The following is a 17957-nucleotide window of genomic DNA, read 5'->3' as shown; positions in this document are numbered from 1 at the left end:
GTGGTACATCTACACAATGGAATATTATTCAGCTATCAAAAACAACGAGTTTATGAAATTCGTAGGCAAATGGTTGGAACTGGAAAATATCATCCTGAGTGAGCTAACCCAATCACAGAAAGACATACATGGTATGCACTCATTGATAAGTGGCTATTAGCCCAAATGCTTGAATTACCCTAGATCCCTAGAACAAACGAAACTCAAGACAGATGATCAAAATGTGAATGCTTCACTCCTTTTTTAAATGAGGAAAAAGAATACCCTTGGCAGGGAAGGGAGAGGCAAAGATTAAAACAGAGACTGAAGGAACACCCATTCAGAGCCTGCCCCACATGTGGCCCATACATATACAGCCACCCAATTAGACAAGGTGGATGAAGCAAAGAAGTGCAGACTGACAGGAGCCGGATGTAGATCGCTCTTGAGAGATACAGCCAGAATACAGCAAATACAGAGGCGAATGCCAGCAGTAAACCACTGAACTGAGAATAGGTCCCCCGTTGAAGGAATCAGAGAAAGAACTGGAAGAGCTTGAAGGGGCTCGAGACCCCATATGTACAACAATGTCAAGCAACCAGAGCTTCCAGGGACTAAGCCACTACCTAAAGACTATACATGGGCTGACCCTGGACTCTGACCCCATAGGTAGCAATGAATATCCTAGTAAGAGCACCAGTGGAAGGGGAAGCCCTGGGTCCTGCTAAGACTGAACCCCCAGTGAACTAGGCTATGGGGGGGAGGGCGGCAATGGGGGGAGGTTTGGGAGGGGAACACCCATAAGGAAGCGGAGGGGGCAGGGGGATGTTTGCCCCGAAACCGGGAAAGGGAATAACACTCGAAATGTATATAAGAAATACTCAAGTTAATGAAAAAAAAAAGAAGGAAATTTGTCCCTGTCTTCCCCCACCATCACTGGGTATCAGAAGACGGAGAGTCCTGTTGCCCGGAGAGTCCTGCTCATCTCTCTATCCCAGGGTGCGAATCTTGAGTCCCTGGGTGAAAGAGTGGCTCCAGTTCAGCTTTTCTTGACTCTCCCATCTATGCTATACAGATTTCCACCAAACATTCTCTCTCTCTCTCTCTCTCTCTCTCTCTCTCTCTCTCTCTCTCATGAATTTCTATTATGTAGCCCTGACTGGTCTGGAACTCTGCCCCATGAATGCAGCCACCATAGTTTACCCCAAACCAGGATCTCCTAAATGCCCTCCATAAAAGTGAGAATTCTAGACAACCATTCAGATGCTCTGATTTTCTCCATAGAAACTGGAGTGGCTATTCACTCTTACCTATGTTTCTCTCTTTAAATGTTTAAAACTCTTACCTCAGATGATTTCTCCGTTCCATTTCTATGCAGAGAGTTGGTAAGGGAGTAGGCTGAGAGAAGAAGAGTGTTTCTAAATGTACATTTTTCAATTGGGCAATGTGTAGGAAAAAGAACATGAGCAAGTGTTCGGGCCATGAATCAAATTGAAATTGGCCATCACCTGTTGGAATGGTGACAGGATCAAAGGCATGCATTCCACAAGTCACTGGGAAAACAGGTGGACACCCACTGTAAACCCAGATGGTAAAGCATCTCCCAAGTGAGTTGCTAGGAATTTCATGACTTTGCAAAAGCATCAGGGAACTTAGAGGAACCATGGAGTTGTTTGTTGTTAGTAAGAATGTCCTTGGTACTTTGCTCATGGAAGAGAAGGGAGGAGCAGCTGCCCTTCGTAGCGCCCCAGTCATCTGCTGGCTCCTCAGTTCTCCTTGGAAGATGTGTTCTGTTTTAGTTTATTTTAGGTAGCCTTAGTAAAAATAGAGGGATTTATTGAAGAGGCAAAGTACACCTCTTGCAACCCAAGGGTAGAGACTTTAGCCAGACTCCACCAGGAACAAGAACTGGAAACTTAGATGTCACAGGGAAGTGAAACTATGCACACTATGTTCTTGAGAACAAGTAGTCCTACATTTCTGCTTCTTTTTGTGCGTGGGTAAGTAGGATAAGTATGGCTTTTATAACACTTACATCATGGCATCCTAAATTTAATCACAGTGGGGAGACTAGTAATGCTTTGCTATGTAGCTCCGGGTGATCTCACACTTATAAAAAGGTATTTCAGCCTCCCGTGTACTGGGAATAATAGGCATGTGCCACCATACCTGGCATAACCACAAATCTGTTTTTTAACTTAATGTATTGTTTGTTCAACATTCCTTGTGTGTATTTCGTCTTCTACACTAAGGTTACAAGATCCTGTTTCTAAGTAGCCAAGTCTTTCAGTGGTCTTTTCCCTGGTTTCCTGTAGCTTTCCTTCCATTGGGTCCAAGAAGACAGAGACAGTCCTTCCTGACACTTATTTTATTATCGGAATGTTAGGGTGAGGGTACCCTCCGGTATCATCTAGCTTTCTTTGTTAATGTCTTCGTTAGCTTCTGAATTAATAGAAAACGTTGGGGAGTTGTTTTGTTTTGTTTGAGACAGAATCTTACCATATAGTCCTGGGTAGCCTGGAACTTGTTACTAGACTGGGCTGGCCTTGAACTCACAGAGATGTGCCTGTCTCTGCCTCCCAAGTGCTAGAATTAAAGACTTCAATAGAAAACTTTGAGGGATTTTGTCTAGACATTGTTAATAAGAGTTGAATAAAAATGTGTAAAACAGCTGGGAATGTGTTGTAGTGAATGCTACGTGTTATATCATTTAACTACAGAAATCAGATTGTTGAAAAGTGTATATAGTATGTACTCACTGTGGACAAAGACTGTGTATGTGTGTCTGTCTTTTTATGCCTCTGTGTACATATATATGCATTTATACTGATATATTTCTATGTGAATAGACTTGTTTTTTTTTAACCTAGAAGAAAATAGGGACTACCACTGAACACAGGAGTGCAGCATGGATGTCTGACATTTTTATCATGTACATGAGACTTACTCAAATATATATCACATTAAAATACTTTTATATGTACAAATTAACACAGTTTAAAAATACAGCCGAGCCTATTCCACAGTGTTAGTTGACAAAGTGACCTGAGATTTCTATACTCATTTATGAACAACGAGTTTGAAGTATGGCATTAAACCTCGATATTCATGAAGAGTTTCCTATAGAACAGAGATTTTGTTAACATGACTCATAACTGTAACAACTTTATTTCTCTTGTTTGCTATTAAAAACTAAAGATGTATACTTGTTGCCGATGAGTTTTTATTTCATATTCAGAATGCTAATTCACAAGTGTCTTAGCCCAGGATTTCAGCTGTATTGCGACAAATGCCTCCACACCCTGTTCTTACCCAGTATCAGATACCACTGCTCACTCAGCTTCTCACAGAGTCTGCTTCAGAATGCTTGGCGGGGAAGCATTCCAGAAGGTTCTGTACAGCAGCATGATTCTGTATTCAAGAGAACTGTCTGCCACTGCAAACTATTATCTAGGTTCTATTGCTGATAAGACACCATGACTAAAAGCAAAGGATTCGTTTCATCTTGTAGCTTAGAGCTCACCATCCAGGGAATTCAGGGCAGGAACCTAGAGGTAAGATGCCGTAGAGGAGTACTGCTTAGTGGCTTGCTTCTCATAGCATGCTCCACCTGCTTTCTTGTACATTAGGACTGTCAGCCCAGGATGGCCTCTCCAACAGTGAGCTGGGCAGCGTTTCTCAAGTCAACTGTCAAACAAAGTGCACCACAGGCTTTCCCACGTACCCTTCTAGCAGGAGCATTTTCTCAGTTGACATCCCCTCACACATCATAATCCCAACTTGGGAAACTGGTTTAAGATCATGTCTCTGAAGCAAGCTTACAAAATATACTCTTGGGCTGGAGATGGCTTGGTCATTAAAGGATAATCTCACAACCATAAGAATAAACATTCAGTTCCCAGCACCCACAGCAGTCTCTCCAGTCAAAACAAAGTGAAACTAAAGAAAACAAAAACCGGCCCATCTCACCCCCTTCCCTGAAAAGAAAATATTTGATTGTCTGTAACCTTTTATATTCTCACAGCATATCCATTAAATCCCATCTCAAAACACCATGGCCCAGTCGTTAGAATTTGTCTAGTCCTGTTCCGTCCCCCTTAGTATTTTATCTACAAGGCAGTGTAGCACAATAGTAGGCCCCAAACATAGGTGATTAAATACTTCATTTTGGTTCTTCCCAACATCCTCATTTCAGAGAACAATGAGCATAAATATGGGCAAAGTCTGTGTGTTCACATGTGCATGCTTGTATTGGGGGATTATTGATTACCCTAGGAATATTGTGCTTTCATATCCAAATAATTGCTGTTCAGTGAAGAAAGTGCAATACGAGATTTATTGGCATTGGTAATTTCTCTCCAAGTGGAAGTCCGGCACTGTACACAGAGCTGCAGAAAGCCTGCATCTTTTTTTTTTTTTTATGTATGTGAGTACACTGTTGCTGTCTTCAGACACCAGACGATGGCATTAGATTCCATTACAGATGGTTGTGAGCCACCATGTGGTTGCTGGGAATTGAACTCAGGATCTCTGGAAGAGCAGTCAGTGCTCTCAACTGCTGAGCCATCTCTCCAACCCCAAGCCTGCATCTTTTTAGAAGGGTATTCTGAATGGTAGACATTAGTGCTTCAAGTCATTTTGTGTAGTAAAAATAAATTCTCTCTTTGGTGAATGAAAAAAAAAGTAAGAGAAGTAGATGTCAGGGCTGAGGCTGGTTCAGTAGACACTGAAATGTAAGGATAAGGACCAGCAACTACATAGAAGGAAGGCCAGGCATGCACGGGTTGCACCAAATCCAGGTCAAGCATCAGAGAACTCCAGATTTCTCCCCACTATATCTAATTGTCATAATTTAAGTGACTGCTTCAATGAGCTAGAATGAGGCTCTGCTTGGTGACAAACGTGCACTGTACTTGTGTCTGTCATATAGCAGTTTTCTTCAAACCAAAACTTCTGTTCTTCAGGGTTCTAAAGCATGTGCTCAGGGAGTCCTAAAGAAGAGCTCTTTAAGACTTAGGATGTAGGGCCTGGAGAGATGGCTCCAGTGAGCACTGGATTCTCTCCCACAGGATCTGGCTTTGATTCCCAGCACTCACACAGCAGGTCCTGGGGCCTACTAAGTCTGGGGACCTGTTCACTGGGAGCATATTATGACATATTTGTGACTGATAAGCTGGACTCCAAGGTGCTTCTCACTAGAAGGGAGACACTCTTATCAGCCTGTGTTGGCCCAAATGACCTTTATACTTTAGAAATAGGAGGGTGGGTCAATGAAGGAATGTGGTTGATGTGAGCCCACAGAGCAAGTTTAAGATGTATTTGAAAAGAGAACCCAGAGGTTCTGAATTAGCCTTCATTTTATCTCCAAACACTTATGTCTGTTGTGGGAGTGTAAGAGGGCCCCAGATCTTATAACTCCATCCGTGATGGAGGCACCATTCAGGCTGTAAGCAGTGTGTAGACAGCACCGCCTGCCAGAACTCAGGGCCTAATCCATCTGAGTGTCTGTGTGTCTTTCTATGTGTGTCTGTCAGTTCTGTTTACCTGTAATGACCAGTAGCTTCCTCTGGTATGAGAAGCCCCTGGCTTAAGACCTATGCCCAATCCTGTTGGGGACCCAAATGCTTTTGGCTTTGCCAGGTCACCTAAACAAAGAAACACACACACACGCACACGCATGCACACGCACACGAACACAGGCACACACGCACACACACACCCTCCACATGCCCCACTCAGGGAGCAGGAGCACTTGCTTCTTTTGTTGCTTGACTCTCAGTCTCAATCAATGTTGCTCCCTGGGTGGAGGTGGGGAGAGGGCAGGCCTCTCATCCAGGGTCCCTTTCCTCTAAGCAGCATAAACACAGGGAGGAGGAAATAGCTACCTAAGGTGAGTCTCCGTCTGTTCCACCCATATCTGCTCTAAGCAGCTCCCGAGAAGCAGAAAAGTTCCCCTCAGCTGAGACTGAAGAAGAAGAGAAAGTTCTCCTTTATGATTTATATCGCCTTTTAAATCAATGATCTGTGTCTTAGGGTTTCATTGCTGTGAGGAGACATCATGACCAAGGTAACTCTTATACAGGAAAACATTTAATTGGGGCAGCTTACTTTTAGAGGTTTAGTTCATTATCGTCGCCGTGGGAAGTGAGGCAGCATCCAGGCAGACATGGAAAAGTTGAGAATTCCATATCTTGATCCAAAGGCAGCCAGGAAGAGACTGTCTAATGTGGGCAGCCAGGAGGGGAGCTTGAGGATAGGAGCTCAAAGCCCACCCCAACAGTGATGAACTTCTCCCAACAAGGCCACACCTATTCTGACAAGGCCACACATCCTAATGTCACTTCCCAGGAGCTGAGCATATTTAAGCTGACACAATCAGGTGTAACTTTAATTTTTTTCAAATCCTATTTTTAATGATGGTTTTTAGACACTTTAACCTTCCTTGTAAAACCAGAGGCAATAAAAAGGAAAGGATTTAAGGGAAGTAGACATGTTTAGAAAAGTTCTTTGGTGTAGAGGGCCACTTTAACATTCGCCACCACAAGATGGCGCTGGCTTCCACTGCGCCCCACGTGGAAGGCCAGGATAGCTTCTGCCATTACAAAATGGCTCTGGCCTCCGCCGCGCCAGCTGACTTCCTTTCAGGAAGTTGACTGTGTGCGCATGTGCAAGAATGCCTTCGTGCCAGGTCTTTGCCCACTCTGGGGCGTGCCTAATGAGATCATGGGTAAGCGACCAATCAGGTGTGGATGCACCACGCTAGGGTGTATATAAGCCACGCCATGCGGGTGCAAGGGGCTCTCCTTAGGATTGAATAAAAGTTTTGGCTGCCGCAAGGATCCGTATGTCCCCGCGTGTTTTCTTGCTGGTGAGAGGTCGCACGCGGGACATCTGGTGCTGAGAACCCGGGATAAAAAACGCCACACCATCGCCAGGTGCCGAGAGGGAGTCCTCCATCCAGGGAGAGAATCCAGAAGCGGCAAGAATTGAGGTAAGCTCCGAGAGACATGATAATTTCCGAATTGTTTGGTCTTGACCTATCATATCTTTCTCCTTCTGCTGAGGGTGCTGTTGAGGCCTCTATTACATGGTAGTCTGAGGCCGGGAACGTTATGAATTTGGCAGATGGTTAAGGATTGTTTAGGTAAAGACATTTGTCGTCCTATAATAGCGGCAGGCCAAGAGGCCCTGGACAAAATTCAGGAAAGCATGTCAGAAACGGAGCGTAGTGAAAGGTTGCAATGAAAAAATGATACTGATCGATCTCAAGCACCAGGCCCCTGTGCGGTCTTACCACCGTCAGAGGTGATAGAACGGGGAAAGGACGCCCCGGGGACAGTGGCCACCTCGGCTATTGAGGGAGGGACCCCTGCAAAAACAGGGGCCCCGAAGACAAAAGGGACCCTGAATAAAAAAGGGGGCCTCCCTGCTAAGATTAAATTAAATAAACAGGGAAAGGAGGAGAAAACCCCGAAAAAAAGCCTTTATCTGGTAACGGAGTTAGAGGTTTTGGGACTTGATAGTTCAGAAACAGATGAGCTTGGCTCCTCTGAGGAAGAGGATTTAGAAGATGAGGCAGCTCGCTATGAAGAAGAAAGATATGGGCCTAGGTGGAGAGCCACTGTGAAGAAACCAAAAGTTATGGATCCTTCGTGGACAAGGCTGGTAATTTTGTTTATTTTTTTCTTTGTGTGGGAAGCCGTTACAGCCATTCGGACAGGTCAGAGGGTCCTTACAGAACAACAAGAAAGTATGTCGGAGGGAGAAAAGGTCTCTAAAGAAAAAACGAAAAGAAAAGGAGATAAAAGAACACAGTATTTTGGGAGAAAAACTTTGTCTTTGTGCTTGTAAAAGGCGTGATTAGGTTCTGGAAGCTTTGCAGAGTCATACTGATTAGACTTGATAGAGGCAGACCACCTGAAAATTTATTCAGGAGAATCAAACAAAAGGACATCTCAATGCCCATGCACAGCTTGATGGAGTTAATGTAATTGGGTTGTGAGTGAAAATATTCAGGATTGTGTTTCACTTCCATACCATTGGCGAATGTCAGTCGTGCTGCTCAGATAATATATCTCAGTATCTTACAGGAATTGGGTTTCAACACGTTGATGGACTAGTCCAGGAATTGAGACAATCCATCATCCATATCGACTCCACTCGAGTGGATAGTCACCGTGAACACCATCTGTTTTTTTTCCCTCTTTGTCTATTGTCTGTCCTTGGTGCACCAGGATGTCCCCATGTCTGTCAGTTTATGTCTGTGGTTCTTGCTTCTCGTTGTTTAAATGTTTTATGTTTCATGTTCAAAAGAAAAAATGGTAAAAACTTTGTCTGCTGGTTGTTCACACCTTGATTTGGTTTTAACTCGTTTCAAAAAGGAACAAATGAATAAAAAACAGTTTCAATCAGGCCTTTAGAGCCCTACACCTGCAGCCAGGAGTCTAGGTCAGCTGGAGAAGCTGCCCAGGAGCTAAGCGTCTGCACGAGCTGATCTTAAAGGCGCCAGCAGCTTCTCAGCTTCTTTGATACAAGAGCTGACAGCTGTTTCTCTTAGAGATATCCCTGACTTATTATTTGACTCAACAGGTGACAAGGTGCTTCTCTTAAAATCATAGCTAAAAAGGTAAAAATGGTGTTTGGTCTAAATATTAAAGATATGTGTAGCCACTTCAATTTTGTTTCTGATTGGTTTTAAATGTGTAAATATGCTCTACTTGCCTTGGTCATAGATTGTTGGCCTTTTTAGTTATTAGATATGGTTAAAAAGGTATAATATTGGTAGCAGAAAGTTGACATAAAACTGGTAATTTGTATGGAGTCATTCTAGACAACATGTGGCATGAGCCCATCCAGGGAAACAGGTCTAAATTGAGATAATATTTTTATGGAATTCTTACCCTAGAAACCAGGCTTCTAAAAGAATTTAGGACAATGTCTCTTTGTTGAGGTACTGGAGACTACACCATCGTGCGTTCATATATAGGAATTGGCAGTCAAACTTTGTACTAGTTTGTTGGAGGTCGAGTTTTGCTTTCCAAAGTTGTGGTTTGCCCTAAAGCTATCTTATTTTGATGCTAATTCCACTGCCCCAAGGACAGCTGCCTAGTCATGTACTCAGAACTCAGGTGACCTTGTGGTTGTGCTCTAGTGTTACAAAGAGAACTTAAAGATTGTGATTAAGGATTGCCAGTGTTACATTGACTAACTCAAACTTATTTTTAATTAAGAAAAAATCAAACAGGTAGAGATTGTTACAAGATTTATGAAAGATTGATGAGGTTTTAGAACTTGTGAGAACATTACAGCCAGTCTGTTTACTCCAACTGCCATTTCAAGATAGATTTAGAGGATTGATTTTGAGTTTTCATTCCATGAGCTTGCTTATAGTTTTGGAGAGCCCATAAAGTGATATCATTAAGAATGGCTAACAGCCTTATATTATGTAATTTTGTCGCTTCTTCAACGTAAAAAGTTAGAACTTTAAATCTTTCAGTGTATATGGAAATTTTTACTACAAACCTTTGCTCTCAAAATGAGCTTTAATATTTGGGGAATAGCTGTTGCACTACTCCAGAAAAGAATATTTGAAACTAATTTCGAGCTTCTAAGGATATGTTAGTTGGCTAAGTACCTCACCTTACCAGAGGACTTAGGTCTTTGTTATGCACATTGGAGATAAAGCTTCAGCTGTGTTAATACAGAGTTGTGGACTAGAGTCATGGAAGTAATTTAAAAAGAAACCTGATAAAACATATCTTATTCCAAACAACAGTTAATTGGTTATTACAAAATACTGATATTTGGCCTATTACATATACAAAATTTTCAGGCAAAATTGATAATTTTACTCTTTGCATGCTTTTGTACTTCCTGTATATTTGTGCATACAACCATAGGAAATGCGCTTACTGTATTTATAGGTGGTTCATCTAATGAAAAGGCTACATGTATGATTGGATCACTTGTTTATTCTCTTGAGTTTCTGTTGCTTCAGTACATTATTAAATTCCGTGCTTTAGCCACTGTTTTTAAATCAAGCCTTCAAATCATATACTGATAGCCAATGTGTGGCTTGTGGTTTACAATTGATTTCAATTACTTAATGCTTTATTAGAGGCAAGTTTTCTACATGAAATCAGTGAGTGATGATTTCAGTGTGAATTGTCTGACAACTCACTGTCCTTTCAGTGCCCTGGCTCAGACAACTAAACAAAACCAAAGACCCAGCTCTTTGAAAATGGTAATGGAGTTAATATAAAAAGAGGAAGACTCCATTTGCTTACTTTCAATTCTCAGCCTCATCCTGCCAGCTCAGGGATTTCTAGTAAGACTGAAATTGGACAATATTTACAGGATTTGACATTTCTAATTAATGCTTATGTTTAGGTAAATAAAGTTTGTGAGGTGCTAGAGAAATGGCTTAGTGGTTAAGAGCACTAAGTACTGTTCCTTAATAGACCATTTAAGAACTCAAACTGGATTGCCTGGGCTCCTTAACAAGGGAGGACAATGATACCAGACAGATTGCAGGCCTTACATAGGAACAATTAGTCAAAAAATCTCATTCTTTATATATCCAAAACAATAATGCTGGAGACAATAATTTGGTATACAAGTCAAGTGCTCAGTGTCCTCAATTTAATCCTCGAGGACTTACCTTAATAAATAATATCTTTACTATATCTTAATAAATAAAAATGGGGAGTTATCCCTGTATGCTAAATAATGCTCCTTTTATTTCAATTTTAAAATTTGGATGCCAAAGTGTATGGTACCCTACAACTAGGCATACTTCTGCCTAGGTGAAATAGAGAGATCCACATATTGACATGATCCTGTCCAGATATTTTATATGGGGAAGAGGGAATGTTTGCGTTTTTTCTACAGGATGCTACAAGAGTGTGCCAGCTGCCTGAGTGGTTGCTGAGACTTGCTGATCCTGGTTACATGAAGATTCAGCTCTCGTGGTTCGGGTCCCTGGAGTCATTCCTCTGCCCTGAGAGGAAGATAGAAGATTCCCCCTCACCTTTTGTCATCACAGAGATTTTGGCATTGCTGCAGTCAGTGTTACCGCTGCGTGTGTCCCGTCCAACTATGGCCCACTCTCTGACCCTCTGCGCACTGCTGCTTGCTGGAGAAGACTGGACTCCAGCCGTTGCTGCCCCCCTCATTCCCTGGTGACTCTTGCTGCCTTAACTGGTCATTTTACAGACTGTAGCTTCACAGGAATGCCACCTGTGTAAAGCTGCTGTGGACTGGGGAACTCTGCTCTGGATGTACAGATCTCAGAATTGGTTCCATTGTCTGCTGGTTGTTCCAGAGAAAAATGACTGATCCTAAACTGTCCCGGAAAAGACCTTGACACTTTCGCTGCTATTGTAGCAGCCATTACTGCTGCAGACATTGTGTCTGCAGTGTCTAGAGTTATCCTCCCCCAATCTAGTGTTAGACAAACACAGTGGGTGTACTTTCTGGAGTAGTTGCTAACAATTGGGAGTTCAAAATTTTATTATAGGAGTGGCTTGACTACGGCCCTTGGTGGTAACAGCTGTAGAGAACCAAATGAGGTGCCCACTACTTATCGGGAGTGGCTCTGTTTGGTGCAGCCCTATGCTGTGGATTAGTGTTCATGCTATGGCTGGTTTTCAAACTCAGATCTTGACAGAAACGTGACAAGGCCGTTATCACTCAAGAACTTGTGGCCATTGAACTAGGGGCCTCCCCTGGAATTTGGTTATCTATCTTCAAAAATTAGTAGGTATCTGAGTTCTGTGCTCTTGCACCCCATGGATCTGTGGATCCATTGCACTGGGATGAGAGAGACTCTCTCTCGGTATCTGAGTTCTGTGCTCTTGCACCCCATGGATCTGTGGATCCATTGCACTGGGATGAGAGAGACTCAATGATCCTTTGATCAGCCCTTCCACATCGCTGAGGTTTCCTCATTGCACGCGATAGGGTGATCATGACTGTTATTAATACATAAATAAATAGGGGGAGATGTAGAGGGCCACTTTAACATTCGCCACCACAAGATGACACTGGATTCCACTGTGCCCCACGTGGAAGGCCAGGATAGCTTCTGCCATTACAAGATGGCGCTGGCCTCCACCGCGCCAGCCGACTTCCTTTCAGGAAGTTGACTGTGTGCACATGTGCAAGAGTGCCTTTGTGCCAGGTCTTTGCCCACTCCAGGGCATGCCTAATGAGATCATGGGTAAGCGACAAATCAGGTGTGGATGCGCCGTGCTAGGGTGTATATAAGCCGCCCCATGTGGGCGCGCGGGGCTCTCCTTAAGATTGAATAAAAGTTTTGGCTGCCGCAAGGATCCGTATGTCCCCGCGTGTTTTCTTGCTGGCGAGAGGTCGAGCGCGGGACACTTTGGAGCAACTCCAATCTGTGTTGTCCGGAAATTGGCAGTTAGGTTCGTGCGTCAGCAGCAGCAGCTCAGTCCACGGGGAAACACTTCACAGATACACCAGTAGTCCAGTTTGGTAGAATCCAGTTAGCAACAATGGGAACAACCTAGTGGAGACAGCCAGGCTTCAGCCTGGATCCAGTCAGCAGGGGCCAACAGGAACACCAGAAGTTCTTGGCTGTGTCTGTCTCATGGAAGTGAAGAGCAACAAAGCCTCGAGACCCACAAGGTTTGTACAGCCAGCTGTACAAGTAAGCTAGGCCCTGTCTGTCACTCTGTGGAGTCCTATTTACACCCTCCAAGCATCATGAGTCCACCATGTGTTGTGCCTCAGCATGGGTTGTGACTCTCAGCATGTGCATCCAATCAGCCCGAGTCTGCCAAGAAACTGTAGCACACCACTATTCTACCAGAAGGTTTTGGTGCATTTCTCTCTATGGAGTCCTGACAACTGCACCTGAACATGCCATGTAAGGTGGACCAATAATGCATGTTGTTAGAAAAGAATCCTTCATCGTGTGTCCTTTCCTGTGCTTGCTTTAGCAGAATATCATCTCTCCTGTGTCTGCTTCAGCCAAACATTCCTTCATGTGTTTGCCTTAGCAAAACACCATCCAACTGTGTTGCTGTAAAATTATGAAATATACCTTTCTTTTCTCCCGTACTAGATCCAGCATCATAGTGCCCCAAGATATCTGGTAGATATCTTCATCTCACTCAGCAAAGCTTCTAACGCACTCTGCTCCATCCCATACCACACTGCGTATGACTACTCTCTGAGCCTGGCAACAATCTCTCTACCCATCCAGTTCCCAAGGCAGGTTGAACCAGGCCAGAAAAGTGCATCCCAAGTCCGTGGCAGCTTAGGGTCTCCGGCTGCCACATAACTCTTTGATTTAAAACCTCCTAATGAAAGAACACACAACACAATAACCTCTGATCCAATTGATAAGATACACAATTGCCCACCTATACATACAAAGCCCTGTCCACATCCATCCCTTAAGAATATTCATAACCTGTAAATGTGCAGAGAGGAATCTTCACATCAGCCTCCATATTCTCTCCGCTGCTTCCTCTGCCTCACTCCAGTCTCCTCCTCTCTCTAAAACTTTTCTCCCCTCATTCCTCCTTCTCATCCAATGGCAGGCCTCATTCTATCTTGTATCTGCCTTCGCCTGTATGACATCCTACACAACAGACTTTCCAAAGAGCCTTTAAGTTTTCACTTCAACCCACAACATAACATTCTCTGAAAAATAGTTTAAAACACAAAACCAAAAATCACCCCTGGACTAGATATGGGGAATGACACAACACAGTACAGCCTGTAAAAACCAGATTCTCCCTCTATCCAACACTGACCGAGCAAACCTTAAGGAATTTTCACTATGTTCAGATGCTAAAAAGATTCCCTTTGTTACTGTCTCATATTTCACCAGAATCTGAGCACATCTTGGTGGCCACGGTGTCTTTATTGATACTCATAAGCTCAACGCAGACAGTATTTGTCTTCTGAGAATCTTTGAATGGTTTAGGACTCATAAGCGTGTCTGTGTGACAGAGTCTGGCCCTCAGGGTCATGGATTAATATTGCTTAAAAACCAACAGTAGAGGCTTTGAAGAAGTCATACAGGGTTAAGAACTTGGGGTAGTGGGCAGAGTTTATTTGAGCAATTGGTGGAAATTAAATAAAGCAAATATAGATAACTATCGGTTCAAAGGATAAATTCAAAAGTAAGTTAGAAAATGTTGCAAGACAATGGGATGAGAACAGGACGTTACAGTTTACTGGGTGAAAAATCAATGTCAAAGGTTATAACAGTAGATTCCCGCTGTATAACTACCTCAAGTGGCAACAAATTCTACACCTCCAGAAACTACCAAAAAAGGACAAACTCAACTGAAAATGATGTAATATAATTTACATTACAGAATGGAGGAAGTAAAGATTAGAGCCCCTCTCTTTCATTCTACAAGTTCTGTCCCTTTGGAGAACCCCGACTAATACAGATTTTAGTACCAGAAGAGGTTCTCTCACAACAGTAGTTCTGCAAGTGGTGTCCTTGCCCTGTCCAGCTCAGAGCTCAGTCCTATCCCCAGCTCTTCTACAAGAGTCCCCGAGCTCGGCCTGATGTTTCACTGTGGGTGTCTGTATCTGTTTCCATTCCGTGCTGGATGAAGCCTCTCAGGGGACAGCTATGCCAGGCTGCTGTCTCCAGGCAGAGCAGAGTATCACTAAGACCGTCAGGGTTGACTCTCCAATGGAATGGATCTCAAGGTGGGCAGTCATTGGTCGGCCATTCCCTCAAACTCTGCTCCATCTTTGTCCCTGAACATCATGGAGGCAGGACAGATTTTGGGTTTGAAGGTTTTGTAGCTGGATTAATGTCTCCCTCCCTCCACTGGAAGTCCTGCCTGGCTGTAGGAGATGGCCACTTCAATCTCCATATTCACTGCTAGTAGCAGTCTAAGGTAGGTCATCCCTATAGCCTCCCCAGAGCCTCCCTTATCCTAGATCTCCAGCTAGTTCCAGAATTGCCCCCACCAGTTTCTGTTCTCACACCCAGACCTCCCCAGCACCCTCTCCCCACACCTGATCACAGTCCCCTCCTCACCCCCTCTCCCACCTATCTCCCTTTGATGACTATTTTGTTTGCTTCTGAGTGAGATTCATGAAACCTCCCTTGGGCCCTCCTAATTACCTTTGAGTCTGTGGATTGTAGTATGGTTATCCTGCACTATATGGCTAATGTCTACTTATAAGTGACTAGATACCATGCGTATGTTTCTGGATCTGAATCACCTCACTCAGGACGATATTTTCTAGTTCCATCCATTTGCCCGCAAATTTCACGATGTCTTTGTTTTTAATAGCTGAATAGTAATTCACTGTGTAGATGTACCACATTTTCTTTTTTCCATTCAGCAGTTAAGGAACATCTGGGCTATTCCCAATTCCTGGCTACTACAAATAAAGGTGCTACGAACACAGCCGAGCAAGTGTCTTTGTGGTAGATCGGGGTATGTTTGGGACATATAGCTGAGACTTCAGGTTCATTTCCAATTTTCTGAGAAACTGCAAAATTGATTTCCAAAGTGGTTTTCCAAGTTTGCACTCCCACCAGCAATGGGTGAATTTTCCCTTTCCCCACATCTTCACCAGCCTGTGCTGTCACCTCAGTTTTTGATTATAGCCATTCTGATTGGTATAAGAAGGACTCTCGGAGTCATTTGATTTGCATTTCCTGAGGAATGAGGACTCTCAAAATTCCTTTAAGTGCTTCTCAGCTATTCCAGATTCCTCTGTTGAGAATTCTCTGCTTAGCTCTGTAGCCCAGAGTTATTGGTGTTCTTTGGGAATTCATCTCCTGTGTCAATATGTTCAAGGAAGTTCCCCCACTTTCTCTTCTATTAGGTTCAGTATGTCCGGTTTTATGTTGAGGTCCTTGATCCACTTGGACTTGGTTTTGTGCAGGGTGATAGATATGGCTCTATTTGCTTTCTTCTACATGTAGACGTTCAGTTAAATCAGCACCATTTGAATGAAGATGCTTCTTTTTTCCATTGTATGATTTTGGCTTCTTTATCAAAAATAAGGTGTCCATAGGGGTGTGTGTGTGTGTGTGTGTGTGTGTGTGTGTGTGTGTGTGTGTATGATTTCCAGACCTTTGATTTTATTCCATTCATCAACGTCTCTGTCTCTGTAACAACACAGTGTAGTTTTTATTACTATTGACTCTGTAGTGCAGCTTGAAATCAGGATGGTGATTCCTCCAGAGGTTCTTTTATTGTTCAGGATTGTTTTGGTTATCCTGGGTTTTTCGTTTTCTATTTGAGGTTGAGAACTGCTCTGTAAAGGTCTGTAATGAATCGCATTGGAATTATGATGGCAGTTGCCCTGAACTCATAGATTGCTTTGGGCTATATGGCCATTTTCGCTGTGTCAATCCTACTGACCCATGAGCATGGGAGTTATTTCGATCATCTGATAACTCCCTTGATTTCTTTATTCAGGGACTTGAAGTTCTTGTCATACAGGTCTTTCACTTGCTTGGTTAGAGTTACACCACCATAGTTTGCATTATTCATGGCTAATGTAAAGGTTGCTGCTTCCCTAATATCTTTCTCGGCCTGTTTATTGTTGTATAAAGGAGGGCTACTGATTTATTCTGAGTTAGTTTTGTATCCAGCCACTTTGCTGAAGGTGTTTATCAGCTGGTAGAATTTTGGGAGTCACATGCGTGTACTATCACATTATCTGTGAATAGTGATACCTTGACTTCTTCCTTTCCAATCTGGTCCCCTTTGATTTCCCTTAGTTGTCTTAGTGCTCGAGGTAGAACTTCCTCCAAGCACTATGTTAAATTGATAGAGAGAAAATGGGCAGCCTTGTCTTATCCCTGATTTTAGTGGAACTGCTTTATATTTTTCTTTATTTTTTTGATGTTGGCTTTTGGCTTGCTGTATATTTTTCTTATCGTGTTTAGAAATGCACCTTATATCTCAGATCTCTCCAAGACAGTTAAAATGAAGGAGTGTTGGATTATGTCAAAGACTATTTCTGCATCTAGTGAAATAAATGATCATGTGATATTTTTCTTTTAGTTTGTATGTACAGTGGATTGCATTGATGGATTTCTGTACATTGAACCACCCCTGTATCCCTGGAATGAAGCCTACATGATCATGCTGAATAATGTTTTTGATGTGTTCCTGGATTCAGTTTGCAAGCATTTTATCGAGAATATTTGTATCAATGTTCATAGTGGAAATTAGTCTGAAGTTCTCTTAATTTATTGAGTCTTTGTGTGGTTTAGGTATCATGGAATTCTAGAAAGTGCTTAATTCATTTCTTTATTTCCAGTGGCTGGACAATGGAACTGGGGGTCCGGGGGAGGGCCGCACGCAGCTCAGGGCAGTATTTTGTTAAGAATGTGTTTGTACAGATTTTCATGTTTTATTTCTTTTTTATGTAGTATCAGAATGATTAAGAGAATTTCAGTAGTTGTCATATTTAAATTTTGAGATATCAAAAGAATGTCCCTTGAAGGAACGTCATAAAATTTATAATGCATTTATGGTTGTACGAGGGATGCTTACATCATGCTGTGTACAATTATGTCTCTATTAAATACATAACGCCTTTGAGGTTGTACATGGGGTAGTTACACAGGCATAGTTATGACCTGGCTGTTACTTCCACCTGAAAATTAAGCATGTGATTGTGTGTCACATTGACCAGGGGTGGGCTTGTAATGGCTGTTCTTGGTTGTCAACGACATCCAGAATTAACTAAACCTTAACAGCCAATGCATGAGTGAGAGAGTGGCTGAGTCAATTGAAGATGGAAAGACCCACTTTTCATCCGGATGTTTTTGAGGAGGGAAGTCCACCTTGAAACTGGGTCTACCCCTCTGCTGACAGCTTACATAGAAGATGTGGAAGAAGGAAGATCCCTCCCTAGAGCCTCTGGCTACAAGGTCCATTCCTTCATGAGCGTTAGGGCCTACTTTGGAATTCTGACATATACTGAAAAACAGCTATGCCATCCAA

At 42.9% G+C, this 17957-nt stretch overlaps 2 protein-coding genes across 6 annotated transcripts in view; both read left to right on the top strand.

Moving 5' to 3' along the window:
* The window catches only part of Zfp37 (zinc finger protein 37), a 119149-nt gene extending 115969 nt beyond the window's left edge, over window positions 1-3180 (top strand). For all 5 annotated transcript variants that reach the window (XR_015687468.1, XR_015687466.1, XR_015687467.1 and 2 more), the window contains one exon: window positions 3006-3180. The gene's annotated coding sequence lies outside the window, so the exon portion shown is untranslated. The remainder of the gene's footprint in view (window positions 1-3005) is intronic.
* Window positions 1-17957, top strand: part of LOC148005838 (uncharacterized) — a 43968-nt gene that overhangs the window by 9304 nt on the left and 16707 nt on the right.

The sequence above is a fragment of the Rattus norvegicus genome, chromosome 5 (genome assembly GCF_021556685.1).
Source record: "Rattus norvegicus strain SHRSP/BbbUtx chromosome 5, alternate assembly SHRSP_T2T, whole genome shotgun sequence".
NCBI lineage: Eukaryota > Metazoa > Chordata > Mammalia > Rodentia > Muridae > Rattus > Rattus norvegicus.
The sequence above is the reverse complement of the archived record's forward strand: the minus strand, read 5'-3'. Positions and strand labels throughout refer to the sequence as shown.